Here is a 27175-nt window from a genome sequence, read left to right as displayed (position 1 = left end):
CTGCCATTTTGCACTCCTGCTACTAATGTATGGGAGTGTCCTCTTCCTCTACCCATTCTCAAACAGAGTCTGTAGTCAATCTTTTGGTCAGCAATTTGGTAAGTAAAAATTGATACATCAGTGTGTTTTATATTTTTCCTCTTAATATTATATAACACTTTTTTCCATATATTAAACCGTCATTTATTTATCATTTTGTGTAAACTGTTCATAGTTTTGTCTATTTTTTTCCTTCTATTCTCCATTTTAAGAGTTCTTTCCACATTAAGTCAATTTTTCCTTTATGGTCCATTTGTTATTTTCCTAGCCCTAGGTCATAAAGATAGTCTCATATAATCCTACATGAACGCTGTCCAATAAGACTTTGTTCAGAGATGGACATATTCTATAACTTTGCTGTTCAATACACAGATTGCTAGCCACATATAACTAGCTGAGCACTTGAAATGTGGCTAGTGCAACTGAGGAACTGAATTTTTAATTTTAACTTTAGTTAAAATTAAGGAGCCACATACAATTAATGGTTATCTCATTGAGCAGCAGCATTCTATGTAGATACTTGAATTTTTATCTTTTGAATTTATATGTATACTCTACCAGGAATTTATTTATAATTGTGCAGTACCAGTCAGTTTTAATTTTTCCATGTGCACAATCAATTGATACAGCAACATTTATTGAAAACACCCTATTTTTTGAGGTCATATTATAATAAATCAAGTAACCAGGAATATATGGTTTTGTTCCTGAACTGTCATCTGCTAACCTATATTTCAATCCTTATACCATTAATGTACTGGTATAATTTGAGTGGTTTTATAATAATCTTAAAGTGTGCACATATAAATCTTCTCCCTTTATTATGTATTAAGATACTATTTTTTGGTCCTTTAACTTTTCCACATAATTTCTAAAGTCATACTTTACACAATTGGAAAATTTTAATCTGTACGTCCATATGGAGAAAATCAATACCTTAAAACATTGAATCATCTAATCTATGAACATGGTATAATCTTCCACCTACCAGTTCTTTAATTTCATTATGTAATATTTTATAGTTTTTTTATCTTCCATACCATTTTAAGATTTATTCATAGAGATTTAAAATATTTTCATACTCATTAAATACTATAATTTTAAGACATCTTTTTTCTAATTATTTTGCTGTTATCTAGAAATACAATGGGTTTTGTATATTGACTCCCTATTTTTAATATTTGCCAACTCACTTATTAATTTAAACAGTGTGTCCATAGATTTGTGTTTGCTTTCTTCAGTGAACATAATCATGTCATATATGAGCAATGAAATTTTTTTTCTTTCCAATCCTTAGCTTTTATTTCTCTTTCTTGATTTACTTTATTAGCTAGAAACTTTTGTGTTGTTCCTTAGAAGTGGCAATGGGCATTTCAGGGGTATTTTTCCTATATTTTATATACAGAAATATTGTTCTATATTTTACTCTATTTCACCATTACCTTCACCAAATTAAAAAAACTCCCATCTATTCCTAGTTTATAACAGCTTTTATCATGAATGAAGTTTTAATTTTATCAATAACTTTTACTATATATTGAGATGATCTTGAGATTTTGTTCTTTCATTTTGTTACTGGAGAGCGGTATAATGACTGATATTTTAACCTATCATTTGATAAAATTTCAAACTTATCAAACTATTGCAAGAACAACCAAGGATCTCCTACATATACTCATTAACAAGAGTCACCTTTACATTTTTCTCTATTCATTCTCTTTTTAATGTTTTATTTATTCTTTTAATTTTTTTAATGTTTTATCTATTTCTGAGAGAGAGAGAGAGAGAGAGAGAGAGAGGCAGCGTGAGCAGGGGAGGGTCAGAGAGAGAGGGAGATACAGAATCTGAAACAGGCTCCAGGCTCTGAGCTGGCTGTCAGCTCAGCGAGAGAGCACATGAGCGAAGGAGGAGCAGAGCAAGAAAGGGACACAGAATTTAAATTGATGTTTTGCTAACTTCCTCAGACAGAACCATATAGAGCATTAGTTTTCAAGCCTTCAAATAAATACTTTGAAGTCTAAAAACTTTTCCCTAAAGATGGCTTTAGCTCCATACCACAAATATTATATGTTCTCTTTTCATTATACCTTAACCCAGAATATTTTCTTTTATTGACAATTCTTCCTTTACTTATAGGTTATTTAATTTTCAAGTTTTAAGGAATTTTCTAATTATTTTTAGTTACAGATTTCATATTTAAATCTATTATAGTCAGAAAACACACTATATTATTTTAACTATTTGAAATATACTGAAATCACTTTATGTAAATGTAGTCAAGCATATGAAAATTTTGTAAACTATTCTATGTGCATTTATGTATATTGCACACATGGACACAGTACTTTATATTGTAGGTGATGGCAAAGTTTCTTAATCTTTCTTTTCAAGTATTCTATTTACTGTTTTTGTCTGCTTTCTCTATAACTCTCTGGATAGTCTGTGTTAAAAATTTTTTCACTCTAATGGTGGATTTACTTATCTATTAATTCTTTCAGTTTTTGTTTTACAAGGTATGTAACTATGCGCAAACAAATTTAACATTTTCATACAATCCTGGTAAACTGACCTTTTTAATCATTATGAAATGTCTCTCTTTACCTCCAAGAATGCTTCTTAAAGTCTGTCTCTTATGTTTGATATTGGCAAAGTTTACATTAAGTGTTTTTTACTTCGTTTCGATGTCACATTTTTTTTCATTTACTTTACTTTCCCACTTCTTATGTCTTTATATTTAAGTTTTCATCTCTTATAAACAGAATATATAGTTGGCATTAATTGTCCATTCTGACAATCACTGACAGATAATTTAATAACCTTATCATAATTTAATTAATTATTGCTACATTTTGGGTTAAATCTGCCATCTTCATATTTTATTCTACCTATACCACATGTCCTACAACTTTCCTTTTCTCTCCTTTCTTGTCTTTTTTTGGGTTTATCAAGAATTTTTTTAATTACACTTTTCTTCTCTTTTAAGTTAAACATTTATTAAGCTTTAATAAATTCTATAGATTTATGGTTCTTCTATAGATTCCTTCACTTCCTAAGTCTTCTATATATTTGCAATTCTAGACAATGCAAGAATATAAAACACTTTAATTATCCCATCTCACTTTTGTGTTATTCCTGCCATGTACTTAGGATAAGTACCACAGTACACTATTATTAATGATGTTTACAGTCACTATTTACTTGAATGTATTCACATTTTCACCAGTTACATTGTTTTTCCTCTCTCCAATTCTGTGTCACCCTATGAGATGATATTCCTTATACTTAAGAAAATCTTGTAGCTTTTCTCCTAGTGAGGTTCTGCTGGTATCAAATCTTTTCTTTTTGTTTGTAGACAAATCTCTTTTGTCAATTTCATTCTTGAAAGAAAGAGAGAGAGAGACAGAGACAGAGAGAAAGAAAGAGAATGAGTAGGGGAAGCGGCAGAGTGAGAGAGGGACACAGAATCTGAAACAGGCTCCAGGCTCTGAGCTGTCAACACAGAGCCTGATGCAGGGCTCAAACTCACAAGCTGTGAGATCATAGCCTGAGCTAAAGTCAGAAGCTCAACCAACTGAGCCACCCAGGTGCCCTCTTTTGTCAATTTCAGATGGCTATTTCCACTAAGAGAATTCTGGGAAAGCAATTTTTTTCCAGCATTTAAAGTTTTCATGTCATATTCTTCTGGCTTCCATTGTTTTGCTTAAGAAAAAAGAATTGTACAATTGTTCCCTTCAAATTAAGTTGTATTTTTCCCTCTGGCTGTTTTTAAGACTTTTTTTTCTTTGCCATTATTTTTCATTAATTTTAACACAGTGTGCATCAGTCTTTTTGTTCTCATCTTGTTTAGTTTTCATACTGTTTCCTGAATCTGTGGCTTAATATCTTTCATCTTTTTTGGGTTATTTTTGGTGTTTCTCGGGTCTTTTTTTCAGTCCTAAGAGACTGTGTGTTACAAATACAGACTCTTTGTATATTAGATATCTCTTATTCTCTTGTTCTCAGTCCTTTTGGATATTACTTACTGACTTATCTTTCAGAATCACTAGACCTCTTTCTTGCACCTTTTGGTAGCCAGTAAAGTGTAGAAGCTGATCACCTTAATGTAATTAAGGGTTGAACTATCTGTAACTGCTTTTAGTCTTGGTCTTCTAATTTAACATTATTCTTAGTATATACTCCTTCAGCAGACTTAATCAACACCTAGAGTCTTAATGTAAACTTCCCCTTGCTTGACTTTTAACTCCATTTTTTCTCCAAATATCACAGTAATTCTCTCTTTTCACATCTGCTTTTAGTTTCTGAGCCTTTCCAACCACGTAGCATATGCATGAACTAATGACTTAAAGGGTGCCAAGAATAACACACTTAACTAGTTTTCCTTCTCTCCAGTCTTCCTGAAATCGAAGGTCTCAAAGTTTTGGTTCCCTTGATTGCTTTCTGGTGTGCTCAAACAGTTGTAGTTTTATTTTTCAATTTTTTTAATGTTTACTTTTGAGAGACACAGACAAAGTGTGACTGGGGAAGGGGCAGAAAGAGAATGGAGGCACAGAATCTGAAACAGGCTCCCAGCTCTGAACTCTCAGCACAGAGCCTGATGCAGGGAATGGCGAGATCATGACCTGAGCTGAAGTCGGACACTTAACCAACTGAGCCACCCAGGTGCCCCTCAAACCATTTTAAAATGTTATTCAGTTTTTACTTTTGCTCTCAGGGGGAGAACAGTTTGCAACAAACTAATTTTCCTAGCTAGAAGTATAAAGTTTAGGTATTTTTCAAGTCTATATTAAGGATAACTCATCCATGAAACCTTTTTCTTATCATCTCATAAGAAATAATCTCTCACTCCACTAAATTCCTATAAATGTAGTGGTTAATAAGACAGAATGTGGGGCCACTTGAACCAACTTGCATTATGACTTTGGAGAAGTTATCTAACATCTTTTTCCCTTAGTTTTCTCATTTCTAAGATGAAAATAAACTATGTATTAATGTCACAGTGTTGTTATAAAGATTAAATAAAAATGTAAAAAAACACAGTAAGCACATAGCAAGCATTACATAAGTCTTAAATATTGTTAGTAATAATAGCAATATGATTCTATTCTAAGAAATAAATAATTTCTTAAATACTTTGTTATTTGGGTGCATATATACTTAACTAAGTTGCACATTCCCTGATAGAGGACAATGTCTTCCTCACATTCATTTATTTCCCAACCTGGAGACACTCCCACACAAAATATCTATTCATTGCATTAATTAATGAATGTAAAATTAATTGAATACACCCAGATTGGCTAATTCAATGAAATAAAATCGTAATTTGTTTTGAAAGACCCACGGCAGGGGAAGAAAAGCTACTGTAAATGGAAACTGGAGCTGTAGATGTTCCATATCCATTTAAATATTTTTTTAGCTCCCTAAAAGAATAAAATTGTTTTTATTTCATGTCTTCACCTCAGCACTTAGCTTAATCTTGGTTAATAAGAAACAATCGGTGTTTATTGAACGCCTGAAAAAAATGTTCATTTTGTCATATTTTTTACTATTGATCATCTAAAATTGTCATTACAAATATTTATTTAGGTTTCAGTTTATCATATCTTGTCCAAACTTAAAAAGAAGTTCTAACTTTTCTTTGAAGAGTCAGTTTCATTTTTCTTTTTCAGTATGCTGTATTTTCTGCTGTTTATTTTTTTTTATTTTTTAACATTTTTTAATGTTTTTTTAAATTCATTTCTGAGCGAGAGAGAGAGAGACAGAATCTGAAGTAGGCTCCAGGCTCTGAGCTAGCTGTCAGCACAGCTAGCTGTCCGACGTGGGGCTCGAACCCACGAAATGTGAGATCATGACCTGAGGTGAAGTTAGACACTTAACTGATTGAGCCACCCAGGCACTCCAAATGCTGACTTTATTTTTAAAGCTGCTTATAAATGATCTGCATCAAACAGGTATGTTTCTGTTATGGTGAACTCATAAAATACAAGTGTGCCCGGAAGTCCACAAACCAGCACACCAAATAATTTAAACACCTCACATGTTACAGGAGGCAATGAAAGATTTTCTATATTTTTCTTTTAAGCCAAGATTGTCCTTTTAAACTTTTGATCCTAATCTTTATTTGTCATAACATTAGCCAAAGTCTCATGGATTTTCTTTTTCTATACATTGCTTTCCAAGATGTCTTTTGATGAAGAGAAGAAAATGTTCAAAGATTCGATCTGGACAACAGAGCACCATACAGCTGTGCTGCTCCTTTTCTTTTCTGCCTGCCTTGACCTTACCCTGAAAAAAAGTACTCCTTTAGGCTCAAACTCCTGAAATTGACTGAAGTGTCTTTTAGGATATACTTCGGTCATAGAAAAAAACTTATTTAAATTCCTTTCCAGGTACAATCTCTCTTTACTTTATAGATTAAAGTGGAAGGTACCACCGGGAAGGGAAAGGGTATCATGAGTATTTAAAGTTTATCTCAAATAAGAAGTTTGTGAACAAAGCCTGCCCATGAGACTGGGGTTTGTGTTACATCACCTCTTGAAATCAATCTGCAAAAAGGAGCGTGCACCAGACAACTGCACCAAAAAAGAAAAATCCAGCACATGCCTCATTATCACCCTGAGAAATGCCAACACCAATGGTCTTTTTTAACCTCTTGATCACCTTTTGACATTTTTCCTTTAAGTCACATAGGCTTTGGTGGCTCACACAACAGAAAAATTATTTTTTTAGTCAATTATAATTGATTTTTGTTTTCTTTTTCACAGGTTTCTGAAATAAAGAAAATACATGAGAAAGATATTTCTTACATGAAGACAAGGCAAAGGAAATACTTGGCACAAAGAGATTCATTGCCAAAGTTATTATTTTACTAGAATGAAGAACCAGCAGCCTTTGAATAAATGTTTATAATAACAATGTTAACTATTCCCTTATTTATTAACAAACATTAATTAAAATACGCTATGTGCCAGATACTGCAAAATGGTATATGAATTTATACTTGCCATGATGCCTATTTGATCCAAGTTTCTATAGTCACATACTAAGCTCTAATCAGCATGCAAACCATAAAACAATGCTATTGGCTGGGATTATATAAACCCTATAGTACAACTCCACTCCCAAGTATTCCTTACTTGTATTGCTTTCACCATAGTACACACTCAAATCATGGTGTCTACTGGTGAAGAAATGATACGAAATTAATTGTCCTTGTTGCTACTGAAAACACAGTATCCATTCAGTGATTGATTCATTTATTCAACAAACATTATAACCCCACTGTAAGCAAGGACAACCTAGATAAATTACACGCACCACTTCGGTATACTCCACATTCTGGAGGTTACTGGGGCTAAGGCAGAGATCAGCACATTTTCTGTAAAAGACCACGTAGTAAGTATTTGGGTGCTGCGGGTCACATATATCTCTGCAGGTCACATACATCTCTCCTGGAGGTGCTGCTGCACCTTCTTTTTCTTCTTTTCCACCAACCCCTTCCCCAACTCCTACCATTTCCTCCACCTCTTTGGCCCTTTAAAAATGGAAAAATCATTTTTAGCTCATAAGGCATAAAAATCATGGATTCAAGAAGAAAAGAGATATTGAGACCTTGATCACCAAACCAACTGTGATCAGAAAGTTTTAAGATATTTAGGGACATTTAAACCTAATGGAATTAGGGTGAACTAAGTGAAGGGGATTAAGGGTACCCTTACTGTGGTAAGCACTGAGAAATGTACAGAATTGCTGGATCATTACACTGTACACCGGAAACTAATATAACACTATATGTTAATTATGCTTCAATAGAAAATAATCAAAAATTTAAAAAATTTAATGTTTTATAATAAAAAAGAGATGGAATTATCTACAAAGAAGAAAACCTAGAGGTACTTCTGACACAATAAGTAGAATAAATATGCCATTAAAAGCTGGAAATATTCAGTAAAGACTTAAGTACCTTAATTAGAAGACACTAAATGGCAAATAAAATCACATAATACATTTTTACATCAGGCCCATTTATGATATTTTTAGCATTAAGAAGAGGGGGCATAAGTGTAGCTTCGGAGTATCCCACATCCATTTTCTTTCCGTCTGGTTAGCAGCATCCCCAGTTTCCTTTGGAAGACTCCCCTCCATTTTACTGTGTGCTGCCTTGGTGTAACCACCAATAAGTGCTCTGCCCAACTGATGGGTGTATGAACTCAGTTAAGCCTATGAAGTTCGCTTTTGGGACAGTGAAACCCAATCGAGATGACCCCAAGTTGGGAAAAGAGGTTGGAGTAGTTCATTCCTGTCACTTTCTGATGACCTGCCGATCCCACAGCTTCTGCAGTTCCTGTTCTATTTGAATCCTACATCTATATACCTATTTCTTCATTTCCTTGAGCCACTCCAAATCATTCCAGGTACTTTTCTTTCTGCTTGAGTTAGGGAGCATTATATCCTACTACTTATTAAAAAATAACAACAAAAACCTGGCTCTATCTGTTATAAATTCTGTACTGGAGGTGAATCTCTCTCTCTTTTTCTCTCTCTCTCTCTCTCTCACACACACACACACACACACACACCCACAATAGGACTCGTGAAAAAAAGAACATAATTTACTCTACCACTTTCTTTTTTATGTGTTCTTGGTCTATTTCATTTTTCTGGACATATTTGCTGAAGGATGAGATGTCCTACTCTAATCATATGAGAAATAATTATAGGAAATATTGATAGCTAGGACAGAAAGTGTATGCTTTGGTAGATGGGAAAGGTAAAATGAAGCATTTTTAGGCCAGATGGAATGTCTACCCAGCAGCTTAATGATCTTAAGAAAGTGATTTTTCTAGGTTATATACAAGCCTAATATTTTTCAAGGCTCTTGTTCCTAAGGATAAAATCATGCAATACAAATGAAAACACAATGCATGTATTAAATGCCTCTGGTTATGTGAATACTGAGGGCTTTTTAAATATATATATGTCTTTATTATGGCTCTTCTATTGTCATTTCGAAAAAGGATTTCTAACAGAGCCCTCCTAAAAGGTACTTCAGGCTTAATGGCTATAGCATTTGTGAAAGCGTTCACAGGGTCAAATTGATTCAATTATTTTCATTTGGATGAAAGGAACAAACATTTTTGAGAGTCTACTATGTTGGTTCTTAACCCAGGTTGAATATTAGATTCACCAGGGAGCTTTTTTAAATGTAGATTTTCAGAACATTTAAAGCCCTCCCCATCATCTCTGTGATTTTGATACATCTAGTAAGTGCTAAGGATTGTGCTGTATACTTTATATATAATATCACACAGGGCAGTGCAGCAATTAAGAGGACAGACTATGGACCCAGATTTCATTCAAATACTCCTTGATCACAAATTGGCTAGATAACTTTGGGCAATTTACTTAACCTCATTGTGCTTCTAGTTCTTCTGCTATAAAATGAGGACAATATTACTACTTGCTTCATTTGATTGTACCTTCTGTGTAGTTAGCACTCATTATTGTGGATTTCATAATAACTGATTTTAAATCCTTATGAAGACCTATTTAAATTACTATTATTTTCACTTTACATGTAGGGAAACTGAAGCTTAGAGATGAAAAAATAACTTTTCCAAGGTCATCTAGTTGCCACCAACCTAAAATACGATATGTTGGCAATGATGGAGAATATATGATAAAAAACAACGGGGGGTAGTTTTGGTCATGGTGACTTTGAAATGGTTATGGAACAGCTAGGTGGAGACACCTAATAATAAGTCAATTGTGTAAAATGGCTCAGGGTCTCAGCAAAGCGGTCATGGCACAGGAATATTTATTAGGGGTCTTTGATATACAAATTGTGATTAAATCCATGAGTAGTAAAAAGCCCAGGCAGGATTAATATATGAAGAATAGCAGATGATTCAGGGCATAGCCCTTGAGAACTCCAGCATTTTATAGGACAAGTGATCATGTCGAGATTAAAGGAAGACTGAGAAGCCAGAGGCAATAGTAAACTCTGAGAAAGTGTTAACATAGAAATTTAGAGAGAAGAATTTCAGAAGGGAAGTGTTGGTTAAAAGTGTTAAATAAACCTGACAGTTCAAGGAAAAAAGGTGTCATATGGCTTGGGAAAGGTAAAGGTTATCTGGGGCCTAAGGCACAACAGTGTCATTAGAATAAATAAGTGGACATAGCAAGTATTTACTCCCCTTAAAAAGTTTGGTGATAAAAGGAAAGAAAGAGAATTATAGTTAGGGAAGGATATAAAGTAGAGGATTTTCAATAGAAAATGAAGGCAATGGATCTGTGGCTAAACGATCTTAACTTTCTCTGGTCACTTCTTCTGAATTAAACCAGTTCTGAGTAAGTATACCATATGTGCATGTGTGTGTACACACACCTAAGTCAGAGGTATACATATTTTGAAGACTTGTTCAAGGGGTTTGTAAAACTTATCCTCTTTGAGTCATAAAATTATTCAAGTTAAATGATCTACACAAGTCAACACTGAGTTGAAAGATGTGACAAACCTTACCAAGTAAAAATAAAGAAAGTTTATATTTTCATTTTAAAGTTAACTGTACATAGGAGAAAACTGAAGCTTTCCTTTTTATTTAATTCCCAATAGACAAAAGATCCAACAAATTTTGGTAAGAAATTTCTGTCATCTTACAATGTCCTCAAGTACATTTTCTTCATTATGATGCTTCTGGAGTTAGTTTTAAAATTCAATAATTATAGATTAATATGCCAAGCATTCACATTTCTAAATAGACAATGAATGATTCTTTTTCCAAAATGAATGTATGGAAGTGAACACAAAAGGAATTAGTGTTTGAAGAATATTTATCAAGTTTTAGAGATCATATACCATACCTCAAAGACACATGAAGATTCTACCTTCCTTACTCTTAAAGTTAGTACCAAAGTATCACATGTAAACAGTTTCCTTTACATATAACCTTTTTATTTAAAAACATATCTCTATGAGACATGCCTCTGTGGAAATAGAACTCAGCACAGAGTTGCATTCTATTTTATCACACATTAGAACCATTCTATTTACTTTCAGTTCTGTGAACAATTTTAATCCAAAGATGGTGATGCTGGATTAGATATTTGAACTAATTCTTTAAGGGAAAGTTTTAACTGTGAGCCAAACATATTGCTTCACTCATCATTTCACAAAGTTTTATTATCACAATGTTAAGAGAATCCAATTACTTAAGTATTTCTTGAATAAATTTAAAAAAGCATTCCCAGTCTCTTCGTAGATGAACAACTATAAATGACCTCCAGTGAAAACATATCACCTAAAGGTAGTGTAATGAAAATGATATAGGTATCAATCCTATTACCAAATGCCAAGAGACAGGGAGTAGGAAACCTCTGAAACCGCTTCACAGAGCAGAAAGCTGATCACCTCCCCAAAGGAGATTACACTGAAGAAGCTGCAAATAAGAAAAGGAAACCATCTACCAAAATGGATGTAACTGCATCTCATAGAACATGTGTGTAAAAGAAAACATTTTAAATAGGAATATTTGAATGACTGATCAAACAAATATTTGTTAAAAGCCTCCTACTCAATAACAAAGGTTGTGACTAAGTACTTGTTAAGAGACAAATACAAATATAAAACTGAACAGAACTACAGAGATGAATACAAATACAAAACTGTACTTCTGGCATCTTTTTGTTGAGTTGTGTGACTAGGTTTGTATATCCTCTGAAGGCAGAAACTGACTCATATATTCCCTGAAGTGCTCAGAAAGTCCTTGTAAAAATTCCATGCTTAATAAATGTTATTTGGGAAAACGTGGGCATTGTAAGCATTGTAATACAAACATGAGTGTCTATCTCTCCTGACCTCACTAAATACTAGACATATGAGTATTAGCAAGTTCCCTAAACATCCTGAGGTTGATTTCTTTCATTTCCAATAACAATATATAGGTTGAAAGTTTGTTGTAATAATACAACAATGTTGATATAATGCCTTAGTACCTTTTGGCATAATGGTTAAGATTCATAGAGCTGAATAAACAGTAGTTCTACCCCACCGGCCCCACTTTATGATTCCTTTTTATATTCAATTCTTGATTTCCTCTGAAAACTCAGAAACTTTCATTAATGGCTCTCTTCTCTGATTCAGGCCCAGGAGAGTCTTCCATTACATATTCTTGGTTTCTGACCCAGACCTAGGCTGGTCGCCTCACAAATTTCCTGTGCACACAGGATCCATTCCCCCAAATTTCCACCGTCAGGTCCCTGAATTCCAGAACCATTCACTCCAGGAGTTCTTACACCGCTCTCTCCATCATGACTCGCCCCAAGCTCCTCTACAATCTCAACCTAACCCTCTGGGTACTGACTTTAACTCCAGGTTCTGCCTTTAACTTCCAGGTCTCACACTGCTTAGTGCTTTATCTACATCACAGCCCTCTCTGGGAATATCTTTCTTCACCATCAACTCCATTCTACATCCATAACTTTCCTCAAAGTGTAGTTCCAATAACACTTTTTCCCGAAAGTCTACTGATCTTAGAAACAAGGAGAAATTTAATCCTAAATTGTTGTCTAGAGGGTGCTCCATTCTCCTCCAGTCTTATATGTGTCAATTTTACTCCAACAGGCTGCAATGCACTGGGGAGACAGTATAATTCAATGAGGATCTACGCAGTCTTTGAAGTCTGAAAAATTCGGGATTAGATCCAGGATCAGCAAACACTGTGTAACACTGGGCTAGTTGCTTCACCTCTTTGTGCCTTAGTTTCCTTATAACTGAAATGGAGATAACACTTAACTAACAGGGTCTCTCAGAGGATTAGATGCAGGTAAAGCATTTAGCGAAGTTCTAGAATTTAATAAGTCTTTACTCAATGGCTATTTTTGTTAATGGGTTTGTGCATGTGTGTGTATGTTTTATTACTTCTTATATTACCTTGCAGTTGTCTGTGATGTTTAATGAATGTTCAATTTGTCATAATTTCTCAAAAAATAAGACTTTATATCTTTTTTTTGTATTTCCAACTCTTGACTTTCCTGATTAAATACCTAATATGTTTCCATGCATATGTTAAGGATGAGTAATCCAATGATGAATAAGTGAATTATCTAGTTCACATCTATGAATGAAATTACTATTTTTATAGTCATATCTAAGTACTACCGCTTAGGGCTCATAAAATGTACAACTACTAAAACTGAGTACTGCATCTTGAGACAATATGATGATAGCCTTTGGAATTAAGATTTATTTACAACTGAGGATGCCTGAGTGGCTCAGTTGGTTAAGTGTCTGACTCCTGATTTTGGCTGAGGTAATGATCTCATGAGGTTCGTGAGTTTGAGCCCTGCATTGAGCTCACGCTGACAGTCCCCCATCTTCTTGGGATTTTCTCTTTCTGCCCCCTCTTCTCAAAATTAAATAAGTAAACTTAAAAAACCTAAAAACAATATTTAATAACTAATTTTTTAATTTATGAGTTCATACGATATATATAAAACTTCATATTTTTTATATATACAATATATTCACATACATATATATATTTGCAATAATACTGAAAATAACTTTTGGGGAATGCCTGGGGGACCCAGTCAGTTAAGTGCCTGATTTCAGCTCAGGTCATGATCTCATGGTTCTTGAGTTCAAGCCCTGTGTCACTCTGTGCTGACAGCTCAGAGCCTGGAGCCTGCTTCAGATTCTGTGTCTCCCTCTCTCTCTGTCCCTCCCCCACTCACATTCTGTCTCTCCTTCTCTCAAAAATAAATAAACATTTAAAAAAAACTTTTTGAGGGGCGCCTGGGTGGCTCAGTCGGTTAAGCGTCCGACTTCGTCTCAGGTCATGATCTCACAGTTCGTGGGTTTAAGCTCCGTGTCGGGCTCTGTGCCGACAACTAGCTCAGAGCCTGGAGCCTGCTTCAGATTCTGTGTGTGTGTCTCTCTCTCTGACCCTCCCCTGCTCACGCTGTCTCTATCTCTCAGAAATAAATAAAACATTAAAAAAAAATTTTTTTTTAACTTTTTGAATTTGTTCATTTCTTCACTTGAATCCAGCTTCGTCCAAACGCTTGTTAAAAATGCAAAATGACACCGACATATACACGCATTATCATGAGGCAGTAAGTAGAAAAATGAAAGGAGCAGTTATTTCCTTCATATATTCTACCAACCCCATCTGTTGTACAGAGACATTCAAAAAAATGAACCTTCGCATTCAGGTGCTGATGTTTTAGTAAGAAAAGTTGTAAATTTCTTGACACAGAAAATAGAGATAGTAGGTTTCCTACACAGTGTGCATATCTATGTAGTATGTGTATCTTAGCTCCATTGTAGTTCTTAGGTTGGTTGCTAGTGAATGACCATATGCCTTTTATCTATTTTTACTAGATTAATATCTCCTATTTCACACTTTGAACTCCTAAAGTCATAGCCTGGAATAAAACAGATATTAACATATGTTACCTATATAACAGAAAATAAACAATTTTTATTGTAGTAAAAAGAAAAAAGGGGGAAGGAAACACTAAAATGATTGATACATATTATAATTGTTTATTTGTAAATCAAAATGGTAAAATAATGAATATTAAATACTAAGCAGCAAAGAACAAGCAACCATGAGCATAGTTCTCATTAAACCTTAGATTTATAAGAATATGTAAGCCATATAATTAGGCTCCTTTGGTGGGGTACAGCCCGTCCTTGCAACTGAATATTTAAAATTGGCATTCATCCCAAAGACATGACTTGTTCAAATGAGCATCCACACAGTTCAACCACAGACTCAAACTTCTCTACCCAAACACTGCCCTTCTTTATGCCCCTTCTATTACAAATCTCCCCCATAATCCATCCCTGTCTTCACTCTTTTCTTATATGTTCCAGTAGCTTCTAAGTTAAAGGTACCCAATCTACAGGTATTTTCATCTTGTCACTTGTCTTATCAAAGGGAAGCTATCTGTAATCTTTGTCTCCTGAGGAGTCTTAGACAGCAGGTCTGGTCACTTGACTATGATTATGCATTTGACAGAATACCCAAGTGTCCCAATCAACAATCGTATCTAAGGAAAAGTAATACTAATTATTGTAATTTATCCAAATGTCTTAGAACCTGTACCTAATCACTATGCAAGACAATAACATTTATGCATATCTTTAAGCATGTCAGGTTAATTTTATTAGACATTTGGTTTACTGTTAATACTGAATGCAGATCATGCTTAATTCATCTTTATAGTTTGTACATACCTAGCTCAGCACAAAATTTGAAACAATTAAACTTGAACAATGATCAAGAGACCAGAGCTCTGCCCTGAACTCCGCCAGTAGGTAACTGTTGACCTTGGGCAGAGCACTCAATTTTTTTGAGCATCAGCTTCCACAGTCGTGAAAAATAAATAAGACTTTACCCACATAATTCACATCACTGTTATGAATTAAAGAACACAGATATCACAGTTTTATACAAATTGTTCTGCAAGAACCCTGTAGGATAAAAAATCTGAGACTTGGAATTAATTCATTCATCCTGTCAATGTTTTGAACCATTAAAATAATGTTTAATTGTCACATTTTGCACAAAGCACTTTTATTGCTGTATCTAATTTCCTTATTGAATTGTATTACACTGGATGTTGTTTGCAGGTACTAATCACAAAAATGGAGCTATTTCACCATTAAATTACCCATATGAAAAACTTCAACATTGCCAAAGGCTGACTAGATAGAGTTCCCGTGGTTGTATATCAGGACAATAACATACTGTTAATCTTTTTGAAATATGTCAGAACCACCAAAGAAAACCATTTCAAGTTAGTTCCTCATGAAATTGATAAGACAAAAGATACTGACATCATTCCATAATATAGCCTCACACACTGGATAGCTGCCATTAGAGAAACAACATTTAACACTGGTATCAATTAATGCCGAAGTGCTACAATAATACTAATTTATAAAATCTACCAGACAGGTTTTGGATTTCATACTTGCTAAACTATTTGACTTGCAAGTTTGATCCTAATGAACAGATTCTTGTGAATCATCTTTCCTTCTTGAAGGAAATATTCTTAAAGAATATATTTTACTGATTGGTAAAACAAAGCATCACCTGAGAGAGATGCAATATTCTCCATATGCTGCTAAATAAATAATAACAATTTTAAAATATTGAGAAAAATATATCCACACTTGGCACACAAATGTATGCTCATACTTGGCATATGCCTCAATGAGTCAGTCAATGCTCAAAGACAGAAAAAAAATGAGTTCCTAAAGAAAATTCTCTTTTCAGTCATCTGATGTTTTTCCACATTTAACTTTGCTGAGCCTCCATTTTCCAATCTGTAAAATGTAAGTACCTATTTGCTGTCTTATGGATCTAAATCTAACCAAGTAATATATGTAAAGTATTCAGCATCCTGTCTGGCACATACTGTAGTGTTTGTTAGCTTCATTCTTTTTCCTCATTTCTCACTAGGTCCCCCACAAGAAGTAAATTAGCTGTGCAGTCTTTCAAAATTCCAGAAACGTTTATTCATTCCTCCAGAACTGTTGATTATTTCTCCAAGGATGAAATCACTATACTAATACTTGTGTAGATTCAATGGGAAGTGAAACACATTATAATTCTTAGAAGAACTTAGAAACAAATGAGGGCACAGAAATTGCTGTAAAATATTTTTGGCTACCATTTGAGATAAGCTATAAACTATGCACACAGATTGGTCATGATTTACAAGCATTCTGTGTTTCATAAATTTTGTGGCAATATCAATTATTTATATTTGAGAACACATTTTCCAAAAGAAATATTAGGTATGGAAGTTAAAGCCACATACCAATTCACATGGGCCCAATTATTTCATTCATTTTTTTCAACAAACATTTATAAGTATCTATTATGTGTAAGGCAAGAGGTAATCTGCAACACAAACATGAAAAAATGAAATATGAAAAAGTGAGTCATTATATCAATTAACCTAAAGACCCAACCAATTCATATATAAATACATATTGTAATAAGTCCTATAGAGAAAAACAACAGTGTGCTAAGCTAAGAGTGAAGACAGCTGAGGCTTTTTATAATTTTGTATTTAGGGCTTTAGGAGAACTTTGGGGAAATAACATTGTGCGCAATGAAACAAAAGATGAGTTAGCCAACTGAAGAGTTAGGATGTATGAGATATCTTTGCCTGCACCATCCACCTTTCTCCTCTCTGTTCTGAGTACCAGAAGGCTGAGCCATACGGACTACATTTGTAGGTTCCCTTACTCTCTCGCTTCCAATTTGGTTTGGGTAATGGGAGAGAAGATATTACAGAATGGGAAGAATGAACTTGGGTATTTATTTTCCTAGTTTTTTCCTCTGTTGTATTATGGACTGTGTCCCTCTGCTAAAGACTATAGTTCTTGCCAGTTACCCTTCACTATACAACAATCCTTTCTAGCTCTAGTAACCATTCCTTCTCATTGCCTTTTCAGGGATAGAAGTAGTAACAACCTCCCACTTTTAAGTACCTCCAGGTACTTAATAGTGGCATGGGAGGAAGTACAACAGGAGAACAGACATAGAAAGAACAAATGGCTGTGTCAGTTGATTACTATGACATCAACAATGATTATAATGATTATGAGATCTGTTGGATGCTTCAGATGACCCCACAGAGATTACCCAGGGAAAAAAAAATGACAGTCATGAATTTCTAATTCAGAATCAGGGCTGAAAATCATAAAGCCCTAATGATAGCTCTGAAGGGTCTTTCATCTTCTGTAGTCTCAGGGGAGAATGGATGTAAACTAAGCCCAAAGCTTGGTTATAAGCATTGTAGAATGGCAGGACAGATTGAGTGCTTAAATGTCCTGTGTTAAAATCAGGGTACTAGTGGGAAGGAGTAGAAACCCTGAGTGAAATATATTCCGGTAGAAATGACAAATGAAAACCCATGTAACTCCCCACTTTCCTCCATATCTGTCAAGAAAAGTAAACCAAATGCAATTTTGCATTCTCAGAGTCATTATAGAGGTTAGTAAAACCATCAAAGACTTTAAATATTTCTATAATATCCCAATTTCTTACAGCTGTATGTGTAGTTCACAAACCAAATGGGTCGTGGAAAATGAAAGTAGATCATCACAGACTTAATCAGGTGGAGATACCAATCACAGGTGCATTTCTAGATGTGATATCTTTAATGGAGCAAATCAACCCAGCCCCTGGCAGCTAGCATGCAGCAATTGACCTGAGTGACCTGTTTTTTTTTCCTTATACCCTTCAGCAAAGATAATCAGAATCAGTTTGCCTTCACAGGTATAACAGTATACTTTTATGGTCTTGCCTCAGGGTTATGTCAACTTCTGTGCTGTCATAATATAGTCTTGAGGCCCCCTGATCTGATATCCCATGGAACATGACATTGGTTCATTACATTTGTGACATTATGCTAACTGGATCTAATGAACAGGAAGTGGCAAGCACTTTAGATGCCTTAGTAAGACATATGCATGCCAGAGAGTAGGAAATAAGGCCTACAACAATTCAAGAATATACCATAGACTAAGGGCCCAATAGTCTAAGGACTGTCAGGATACCCTCTCCATAGTAAAAAAAACAAGTTGCTGCAAATTGCAGTGATCACCATTAAGAAGTATAACTCTTGCTGAATTTCTGGTAATCTATTAGGCTTCCCAGTTTTTTCTGTGCACAAATGGCCCTTTCATTAGATTGTAATCTTCTGGACCCACTGGCACTGGAAGTGTCTGTGAAAGACAGAGATCTCATATGAAGCTTTGACCAAGCCCAATAGATGAACTGCAGCTTAGATCACTAAGAGTTAGGAAGCAGGAAATGTCTTTATGCTAACCATAGTTCTTTCGAAAAAGAATTGTTGACTAGTTTGTGGGCCCTGATGTTGCCTGAATTTTTATCTATGGGATCCTAGTGATTTGTAATCTACCAGTTAGAAGTTATCTGATTTACCAAACCATCAACTTAGGAGTGCACTATAGCATTACATTGTAAAAAGAAACGATATATTCAATTTGGTGCCCAAACATATCCGGAAGGCACAAGTTAACTTCATTGGTTGGTTAACTTCATTCTTTGGCTCAGATTTCTGAGACACTTACTGCTACAGTTTTACCAGCTCTGCCACAACCCATACATGGAACCACATAGGACTTCTTTATGACTAATCAATGAGGAGCAAAAAAGCAAGACTGTGGTTTACAGATAGAACTGCTTAGAATGGTTATTTAAACTAGAGTTGATAGTCACTTCAATAGAGTACAACTCAGAGGGACCCTTGAAAAAGAGTAAGCAGTGAGGGTAAATATTTCCTATAGGCAGAAACTGAGGTAGTACCTCTGACTCTCCATTTTTCATGGAAGGAAAGACAGTCTTAGGTGCAGGTCTATACTGATTCATGACCAGTGGCCAACAGATTGTCTAAATAGTCAGGGGCATGGAAAGAATAAAATTGTATGAGTGATGGTTTATGAGAAAGGTTTGTATAGAACATCTTAAATAGAGTACAAAATGTGAAAATATTTTTTCCCACCAGAATAAATTCATTGTGGAGAATGTTTCAATAATCAGGTGGACAAGGTGTCCTTTCCAGTGGCTATCAGTCAGCCTCTTTTTCCAGCCATGCTAGAGCTCGCTCAGATGAGCTATATGTCTAGAGTACTGTGAGGGTTGAAGGCTATTCGTGTGTTTAATAACACGAATTTCCCCTCATAAAGGCTGGTCTTGCTACCACCACACCAATGGCCAATCTGCCATAAGCAGGTTGATATGACACCATTCCCCAGGAGACTGGTCTACTTCCTAGTGGCAGTTGATTACAATAAACTTCTCTATCATAGAAGAAACAGTGATTTGTCCTCACAGGCATAAATATATATTTCAGATACAGAAATGCCGTTACGGTCTACAGTATCATCCTTCCAAATACCTTGTCTACAACCATGGCATTCAACACAATATAACTTTACAGTGGGTGACACATATTACAGCAAAAGATGTGTGGCAATGGACTTATGCCCACATAGTTCACTGGCCTTAGCATGCCCCCCCCAAATCACCCAGAGAGCAGGTGGCTAAACAGAATGGTAAGAGGGCCTTTAGCACAGTTATGGAGTTAGCTACTAAACACCATGAGAGGGTGGGGTCCTAGCATAGAGGATGAAGTATGTTCTTAAGCCAGCAGCCAATAATTAGCACTTCTCCCCTATGGCCAGAATTAACAGATCCAGGGATCAAATTATATAGGTGAGAATGGTCCCTCACAGTATTATACCAATAAACTACTAGAGGAAGTCTCTCTTCCTTTCCAATTTGTTTTTGGGAATGTTAGCGTCCAACAGAGGAATGCTGATATCTAATAATGGAAGTGTGTATTCACCAAGATACATAGTCATAGTCCTGTTCAGCTAAAAGCTGATACTGCCTTCTGAAACTTGTGGACCCTTGTGCCATGTAACAAACAGACAAAAAGGGTCTCACTATCCATGATGACAGATCATGATTACAAGTGGAAACTGGGTTACTGCCACCCAGTAGGTACAAACTATTATTGGAGGCAGAGGATTCACATCTTAATATTCCCTGAGCTCAGTAATTCTGAACTATGGAAAACTATGACAATCCAATAACAATGGTTTCACCAAAGACTCAGATCCTATATGAATGGAGGTCTGGCTTATCCCACCAGATAAGGAAAACTATCCAGCTGACATGGATAATAATGGGTGCATAAAATGCATTGTGAAAGAAGGCAGCACTCAATATGAAATGAAGCTTCACCTTCAGCTACAGAGTAGAGTCTATAGCGGCTATGTTTTAAGTTAGTTAATTGTTTCTCTTACACTGTTTCCACCTCTGCTCCCATTTTCCTGTATGAAGAACAACAGTGGTAGCTAAACTTTCCAGATAAGATTTTGACTGAATTAAGATTCTGACTGAATTAACATATTCCACAATCAGATATTAGCTTGGGGGACTCTGGGTATCCCCTGCAATGAGGAAACAAATATTTCACCTGGACAAATGATACGAGGATGCTGAGAGGCAAATGTGCTTGGCTGTGCTGGGTATCTTGCATATAACCTTCATATCCTTGCTTCATCGTTCTACCCAGGCTATGTCCCAGGTATGAATTGTATTAATAAACTCGTCTGCTTTCTGTTTTCATCTGAGTTATAAATGGGCAGGGATTTAAGGAGAAAGCAGAGGCAAAATTTGGGACTTTTCTTTGTTTATCCCTTTTTTGCACCACAACTTGTCAGGGTCTGTTTCTCTACGGCCATAGTTCTTGTCCTGTGGCCTTTTCCTATAGCTACAGCTCTCTTGCTATCTCCAGGTTCTATTAAGTATTTCGCTCCCTTGTTCCTTCAGGTCTGTAGATCACATGTAAATCTTATGCATATATGGACAACTGATTTTCAGACATGTGAAGTATGGCTAAATAATGGGAGAAAGATGCTTTCTCAATCATTAATTAAATATCCATATGGAGGAAAATAAAACTTGACCCCTAGCTCAAACCATATATACAAAAATTGATTCTCGGTGAGCTGCTGACCTAAACATCTAGAATATAACATTACCAGCAGCTAGAACTAGGGAGATAATATGTTTAATCAAGTCACCAAGAAGCCCTAACCAAAAAGGAAACATCAAATATAGAACTACATTAATACTAGGAATTTTGTTCACCAAAAGCAAAATAAACAGAAAAAACAAAATTTATACAGTGGAAGAAAACATTTTCAAAACATATAGCCAATGAAGGACCCTTATCTGAATATATCAAAATTCCTACAAATCTTAGAAAAAATTGATAACCCAGTGGAAAAATTGGCAAGCGGCCCAAAAGGCACTTTTCAAAAGAGGCAACCTAAATGACAAATAATATAAAAAGGAACTCAACTTTGCTCTGGTAAATGCAAATTAAAACCGTAATGTGATAACACTGTGCCCAAACTAGCATGTCTAAAGTTTTTTGTTTGTTTGTTTGTTTTGAACGACAATACAGAGTTTTGGCAAGAAGACAGGGCGATGGAAAATACTGCTAACGGGAGTCTCAGCTGATACAACCACACTGAAAATGCTTTGGCTTCATCAGCTAAAGCTGAGCAGAAACAAACCCTATGTCCTGGCAGATCATTCCTATGTATAACCCAACATAACTACGAGCTTCTGTGCAACAACACATGTTCAAGAACATTAACAGCAATGATGTTTATAATATTCCAAAAAATGAAAATAATCAAATGTACCTAAATAAACTGTGGTATAGTCGCTGGACAGAATAGTATTCATCAATGGAATGAACAAACTACAGGTACAGGGATGAATTCTACAAATATAAAATTGAGCAAGAGAAGCCAGACAAGAATATATTCTGTATAATTCCATTTGTTTGAAATTCAGAGAACATTTAACCTTAAAGCATAATGTTTTGGAATACAAGTTTAATGTGTTTGCCCTATGAGGCGTGATAATGATTACCTTTAAAGGATAGCGATTAAAAAGTGGTACCACTACTAAACTTACAGAAATAAAAAATTCCGCAATGTAATCAACTGTATGAAAACAAATCAGATAATTTAGAGGAAATGGACAAATGCCTAGAAACAAATTACTGAAACTGACTCAAAAAGAAACAGAAAACTCGAGATCTATAACAAATAAAGCCTGAATCGTAACTTTAAAACTTCTGGCAAAGCCAAGCCCAGAAACAGACGACTTCACTGACAAATTTTGTCAAACATTTAAATATGAATTAACATCAATCTCGCAAGGACTTTTCCAAAAAATCAACATTTGCCAACTCATACTGTAAGTCCAGTAATTCCAATATCAAAACCAAAGATATCTCAAAAAAAAAAGAAAAAATGAAACCAGCACACATACTTTTATCGGCGCGAGGCACCACCCGGCAGAAACCGGCTGCTCCATCGAAGTCCTGAGAGGCCGCGTGCGCTTTCAGCAGCGCAGGCTCGCGAGATCCCCGGAGGCCCCGCCTTCTCGCCCCGCCCCGCCCCGCTCCCCTGCTCTCCGCGGGCCTGCCCGTCTAGGGAGCCTGTGTAAGAATGTCGGAGCGGTTATCGGGACGCAGAGAGCAACTAATGTCACCAATCAAGCTCACCACGTCCGCAGGAACAAAAGAGGTAAGGCCGGAGGGACCAGAGGTGCCTTCCATGCTTGTACAGTTTGGCTGCCAGGCTTATGTGGAGCAGGGAGGACCACGGTGAACATGGCTGTAGAGGAGTATTTGGCTGGCCTTTGCATTCCATGCTGTACTGTGGATGGTGATAATACTCACCAAGGTTTCAGTAAAGTCTTTAGTCCTGAAAGACAGAGAAGGGAATGCTCGATGTGCTCCAGAAGTTGGTGAACTGCAGATGCTAGCTTACTGTGCGTCACCAGTTTTCTATAGCCTTGTACTCAAGGGTGCAACAATGCAAGGCAAATTCATGAAGGTTTACTTTTTTTGGGGGGGGGGGGGCATTTGTTCATGCCCCTGTGTGTGGTTATTACACAGAAATGTCAAAGGATTCTACATAAAAGGACGGAGCTGGGGAAATTAAAGGTTTCACTGGAATGAATTCTAAATATATTAAAAAAAAAAAAGCAGAGGCTCCTTAATTGAGGCTGAAAACAGACTGCTGTGATATAAATGACTGTGTCCAACAAGTTGTGGAACTTCTACAGGAACAGGATATTGTACCTCTGGATGCCACTTACTAAGTAAAAGAACCGTATATGCCAGAAAATAAACTTAATTTGGCAAAAACATGTGCAGAAATATTGCCAGGATTGAAAATTAATTAAATGGATGTGCAGTGGGTGCAGGTCTTAGCAGAAGGTTGGGCAACCCCACTGAATGGCTCTATGAGAGAGACAGGGAGAAACAGAGAGTTCTTTCAGCGCTTCATTTCAATTGTCTTATTGATGGGGGTATCATTAACTTGTCAGTGACTATAGTTCTGAAAACTAAGTTATGAAGAGAGAGAGAAGCTGGATGACTGGTCTGCATTTGCTCTGATATAGGAGTGCCGCTATATGGATATTCTTCGCAATCCAGAGTTTGTTGAGTGCAGGAAGCAGGGCTGTGGTGCCAGACAGTGGGGAACAACATGTGGTGCCACCCCTACGTCAAGATGTTATGGAACAAGGATATTGGTTGATTGGAGATCTTCAGGCCTTGAACTGAATTTATTGGAACAATGGTCTTGATTAGCATAGTTTTATTCCTATGTAGATGTTAATCCTAGTAGATGTTAAATTTATTGAATGCTGATGCTGTCACTGCATTTCAATTGTGCAACCCAGTGCTTGCTGGGTTGAACCTAACCTAGTGCAATGGACATGCTCTATTAATGCAGATACCTATAAGCAACTTCTAGAGAGTGGCTATAGGTACTCTGTCCTTCTATTTCACCCTCTTGGTGCCTTGGTAGACAAAGGACAATGATGCTCCTTTGATGTGGTGTATGAAGCAGCATCCTTCAGTGCTGGAGGAAGGAGTTCCCTATCCTAAAACAATGGTAGTGGCCGTCTTCCCACCTCCCACGTTGTGTCCTGGACCAACTAGAATCCAGTGACATTGCAGACCACACATGACTTGAGGAGACAAGTTTAACATTGTTGGACAAGAGCTTGCTGGTGTACCTCATTCAGAAACAGGGAAGGATCTTTATGAGCCAACTCATAGGGCCAAAGTGCTGACAATGGCCCCTGGCCTAATCACCTTGGAAGTAGTTCCCTTCTGAGTTGCAGCCTACAGCAAGAAAAAGAAGCCTATGGACTACTATGACTCTGAACGCCATGAAGACTTTGAATTTATTTGAGGAACTTGAATGTGCAGACTTGCCAGGGAAGGCCAGAAACCTCCTGAAGGTTTTATGGCCCCCAAGACCTGGGCTGTGCTGATGCAATACCACAAATCCTTGGAGAAGGCTTGTGTTGTTAGCCCAGTCACTCTACCTTTGACACTTCACTGAGTAACAAGAGGGGACCACACAGTTACTGGTGGCATTTCTTTGAGGTAACATCTCTCTGGATGTGCTTCCTAAAAACAGACCATTTTCCTTAACTAATACTAGTTTTTGTCTGCCTGATGAGTTCTTTTTGAACCAGTGTAACACACTGCTGGTTTTTTTTTTTTTTTAAGGTTTTTATTTATTTCTAGAGAGAGAGAGAGACAGCGTGAGCAGGGGAGGGTCAGAGAGAGAGGGAGTCACAGACTGAAACAGGCTCCAGGCTCTGAGCTGGCAGTCAGCACAGAGCCCGACGCGGGGCTCGAACCCACGAACCGCGAGATCATGACCTAAGCGAAAGTCGGACGCTTAACCGACTAAGCCACCCAGGCGCCCCATACACTGCTGGTTTTAATGTATCTTTTCCATTTATGATAGCTAATATTCCTATAACACAATTTTAAAATATTGTCTTTTATGTTATATTTATGCTTCTCATGATTTTTTCAAGCTGTTATATAGTTGTAACCAATAATATATATTGAATCTCACTCTTCATCCCTTTAAAATAGAAAAAAAACTCCACTGAACAGTAAACTTGTCTAGATCTTGTTTGTTAAATTTCATAAAACATCTCTAACAATTATTTTTCTACATTAAAAATATAAACTTATGTTATAAAATATAAACTGTTTTCTTTCTTCCTTCTTTCTCCCTCAGTTCTTATAATCTAAAGTATCCTTATGATCTATAGTAAGCCCTGAATGAACTATAAAATTAAATCTTTTGGCTTCCTAAAAAAGAAAAGAAGGAAGGAAAGAAGAGAAGGACGGAGAAAGAAAACAAAGATCAACATCCCCTATGAATATAGATGCAAAATCCTAAACAAAATACAGTAAAACCTTGGAAATTGAGTAACTTGTTCTACAATATTCCACAAGACAAGCAAACATTTCTAATAAATTTTAACTTGATAAACAAGCGATATCTTACGATATGAGTAGTACATGATGCCGAACATCACATGATCACAACTGAGCCAATGGTTCTCCCCCCACCTCCTCTCTTTCTCTCTCTCTCTCCCTCCCTCTCTCCCTCTCTCCCTCTGGCTGTGGGATTGTGGGTGATCATCTCCCATGCTCGGATCCTTGGTATCATGCCACAGTGTTTGGGAGAAATCAGTGATTTTTCAGAATGTTGAAAGGTGCCCACAACTGACACTAATGTATTTTTTGTCAGTTCAAAGCACCTATGGACAGTCCTTTGCTTTTCCGTACAAGAGTAAGCTTAGGAACGCTTTGCTTCATTCTAGGTAAGGCTGCCTGCAGTTATAGACCCTTTCCTCTGCTGCCTTATTGCCAGTTACATTAAATACAGTCTATGACAAGAGTTTATAAATACTGTACTGTAGTCAGCATCTGTTGGTGATAGTGAAAGTCATCCTACACAATAACCCTCCTCTCTCTTGTCTCCCTCACACCGTCCAGTCCATGAAGGTTTTCAAAGGTAAGCGCAGGTTAATTTGTTTACTTTTCTTTATATTTTGTATTTTCTTTATTATTTTATATTATACTACAGTACAGTATTCTGAGGTTCTATTATTTCTTACAGGCAAATTCGCTTTGATATACAACTGCTTTGGATTACAAACATGTTTACAGAATGAATTATGCTTGAAAACCAAGGTTTTACTGCACTAGCAAACTAAATATAGCAACAAATAAAAAGAATTATACACTGTAACCAAGTAGGATATATCCTAAGAATGAAAGGTTGTTTTAACATCAAAATCAATTAATGTAATACATCACATTAATATCATAAAAAGAGAGACTTGAGGTCCCATTAAATAAGGTGAAAAGATTTTCTTTTTCCTAGATGTTTGGTTTCATCGCCACAAATCTTTCCAATAATTCCCATTCTCTAATTTGTATCTTTCGGTTCCTTGAAACCAAAGAATCTTTGAATAAGAATTAAGACATTTGTCGCCATTCAGTTTCTCCAAATCAAATACCCATGTAGCATTTGTGATAGAAATGTTTCAGTAACATGTGACCAAAAAAATGGAATAAAATACAAAGCTCTAAACTGAAATTAACTTAAAGGGGATATTGGCTTATGTAACAGAAAAGTCAGAATGAGGCGTGATCTTGC

The 27175-nt window shown here is 36.0% G+C and overlaps 1 pseudogene; it reads left to right on the top strand.

Moving 5' to 3' along the window:
- The window catches only part of LOC144216645 (bifunctional 3'-phosphoadenosine 5'-phosphosulfate synthase 1 pseudogene), an 87247-nt pseudogene extending 62202 nt beyond the window's left edge, over positions 1-25045 (top strand).
- Positions 25046-27175: the final 2130 nt, after the last annotated feature.

The sequence above is a fragment of the Crocuta crocuta genome, unplaced genomic scaffold (genome assembly GCF_008692635.1).
Source record: "Crocuta crocuta isolate KB4526 unplaced genomic scaffold, BGI_CrCroc_1.0 scaffold48, whole genome shotgun sequence".
Taxonomy (NCBI): domain Eukaryota; kingdom Metazoa; phylum Chordata; class Mammalia; order Carnivora; family Hyaenidae; genus Crocuta; species Crocuta crocuta.
This window is presented reverse-complemented; position numbering and strand designations above follow the sequence as displayed.